Here is a 3,101-nt window from a genome sequence, read left to right as displayed (position 1 = left end):
TCTATTTCATAATTAGAGTATTCAAAGTTACTTGGATATTTGATGTATGCTATGATTAGCACAAGGACTCACATAGTTTTGTTGTGGATAACTTGAGCATATATAATAGTAATCCTAGTGTTCAACACTGGCAAGCAGTAAATAAACTGCTTAACTATGGATGTGTATTCTCTCTTGGAGAAGGCTTCATTTCTTAGGTAATTATGAAATGAATTTGCATCACTTGGGAATGGAATACAAGTTTCTAGCATATTAAAACTGATAAAAGTGGTTTAATGGCTAAGAAACTGTTATTGTTAAATTTCATTGTGGTCAAATCGATATCACCAAAATCTATCAAATGGGATAGTGCTGATTATAGGTTATAGTTAGATGTATAATGAAAAGTCTAGACAGTTATATATTATACTACGCAAGGTGTGATATCAGTTCAGTTTGTAATATTTGAGTATAATTTGACTGATGATCTAACTAAAAGGTTAGGAAGAGATTTCGTGAACATATCAGTCATGGGGATGGGTTCAAAGTCCATACTTTAATATCATATGTCAAGACACCCAATTCCCATCTAATACAACGTTAGATGCTGAATTCAATGCGGAAAGCTTGTCATAGAGATATTGGAACACAATATCATAAACATCCCAAGGTTTGTGTTCGGACAGCGAGATAAAGTAGGTTGAAGTATAGCTTCTTAATAGTTCATTGATAAATTGCAGTGTGGGTGAGAGAATAATGAACTACCTATAAGAATATGAAATTTAGCTGCTTCAAGAAGCTTTGGACTTGAGCTTTGATATATTCTTTGAAGGATTTGATATATTCTTTGAAGGATTAGGACACAGAATAGTAAAATATTGTGTCGAGTGGAATTTGGATTTATAAGCGTATGTGTATTTTGCCTTGAAGTATTCAAATGGATAGCAAGGGTTCAATCCATAGGACACCCTGATATTCAAATATTTTGATCGTGTAATTTACTAAGATGAAAATTCAATCCGTAGGACATTTTCATTTATGCATACGTTTGTGTTTCTGTGACGATGGTTAAGTTATCATGGATATCACTAAAATAGGGGAGGATTGTTGGTTATTTTAGTGTTATTGGATTAACTTGTCGATCGAGGAAATAACATTAGAGATTAAACGAGTTAGGTGATGCCAGAGTGCGGGCTCAATTTAATTCTAATGTTATTTGGGCTTTATTATTGGAGTTTATACTTGGATTTAAGTAATTAGTTTACTTGGGCTTAAGGTTAATATTAGATGGGCTTATAATTATTTTGTTTAGGCTCATGTGGGAATCAATATAACAATATATTGATCGAGGTTTTCCCTGGCATAAGTTAATATTCTCTCGATGACACACATATAGAAGAGAACAACGGTTACTAGGTTCTCTCTATGATTCTTCATAGAACAATAACAAATTCAATTCCAACTACTAGAAAATATCTCTGTCTTATCCGATAAATCATTGCGTGTAACCCGCAAATAGGTTTATCCGAAAGTGATTCACGATTGAATTCAGACAATTGTTCAATAAACCAAGATTGAAATCATGATTACAGGTTTGCATCATTGATCGAATTCATCCTTCAGGTACGCATTTATACAACATATTGTCCCTCTGTGCAAATCACATGATTAAACTATACTGAAAAATAAACGGGTCAGGGCAAAAGAAATGTATAAAAACTAAACTATATATCTTGAACAAAACAAGCATCAAATTGAAGGTAAAAGAACACAAGGTAAAAGAACTAAGCTTGATTTCATGATCTCAACTAAGCTATTACGTCACGTTTCTTCGATCTCATCCTGGACCCGCCATTGAATTCGAGTTTCACCTCCACTCACCACCCATGGATGCCCTACAAATAATTGCAAACAACAATCTTAAGAGGCATAAAAAAAACGTAAACCTTAATTTCACAAAGTTTCTAAAATTTACATATTTACTTATATTCAAATGTTTTATAATTAATAAATTAAAGAACAGTGTTTATATCGAAACAGAACACAAACAAACGAGACTTACTTAAAACTTGTTCTGCTGATAACCGGCGGGATACATCCTTACATAACATCTTCCTCAACAGATCCTTCGCTTTGGGCGAAACAGATCTAAAAATCTTTGTCGGAAACCGTAAATTCCCTCGCAAGACCGCTTCAAACGTCTCAGCTGACGTTTCATCGTAGAGCGGTGGGACGCCTGCCAGCATTATGTACAAAATTACACCGGTGCTCCACACATCAACCTTCTCGTTATACTATGTACCGGAAAAATCTCCGGCGCAATATAATACGGCGTGCCAAAAACTCCGGTCATCTCGTTCATCCCGAACCAATCCGCCAACCCAAAGTCCGCCAGCTTCAATTTCCCTCTCGAATCAAACAAAATGTTATCCGGTTTAATATCGCGATGCGCAATGCCTAGTCGATAACAATAAGCGATCGATAACATCAACGGAAAGGTCACTGAACTCGCTTCGGATTCGGAAAATACTCCCAAGGGGTGGTTCGAGATGCGGTCGAAGAGGTCAGGCAACTCGCAGAGGTCCATGATAATATGAAGATAGTTATCGTCTTCGAAGAGATTGTGAATATGAACAATGTTAGGGTTTCCGTTAAGGAGTTGAAGAAACAACGCCGCCCTCGGCCGAGTTCTTCAAAGGGTTGGTATTCTTTGTTCAAGCTCTCAGTCTCACACATGATAACTGATAAAAAAAGGGGTTTTATAGGGCCCACATAACATGGTATATTCCACTTCCAGAAGGATTCTAAAACGCTAGCTGCTTGTAGCTTTATTTTCAAAGTAAAATAAAAGATATTATTTATTTGTCTATTGAAGTTGCCACTTTCACCTTGTCTGGGTAGTTGGTGCTTTTCCTCAAGGTTTTTTCTGGGTGGTGTTTAATTAAGTTTGAATTTCGGCTCACGTGCAGCCTTTTGAAGTGATAAGTTACACTTTTTTAATGTTTAGGTAATGTTCAGAAATAATATACATGTAATGTTTAAAAGTAAGATAGAAATATTTTTAATGTCGTAAGATACACTTTTTTTACATTATTGTTTTTTTTCATTTGTTACTTATTTTC

General features: G+C 35.3%; 1 pseudogene; it reads right to left on the bottom strand.

Moving 5' to 3' along the window:
- Positions 1-1,800: 1,800 nt before the first annotated feature.
- On the bottom strand, positions 1,801-2,715 carry LOC143603971 (phosphoenolpyruvate carboxylase kinase 1 pseudogene; annotated as a pseudogene).
- Between the last annotated feature and the right edge of the window lie 386 nt (positions 2,716-3,101).

This window comes from Bidens hawaiensis, unplaced genomic scaffold (genome assembly GCF_021521415.1).
Source record: "Bidens hawaiensis isolate Kalapana, Puna unplaced genomic scaffold, B.hawaiensis_p1.1 tig00063491_1, whole genome shotgun sequence".
Lineage (NCBI taxonomy): Eukaryota > Viridiplantae > Streptophyta > Magnoliopsida > Asterales > Asteraceae > Bidens > Bidens hawaiensis.
The sequence above is the reverse complement of the archived record's forward strand: the minus strand, read 5'-3'. Positions and strand labels throughout refer to the sequence as shown.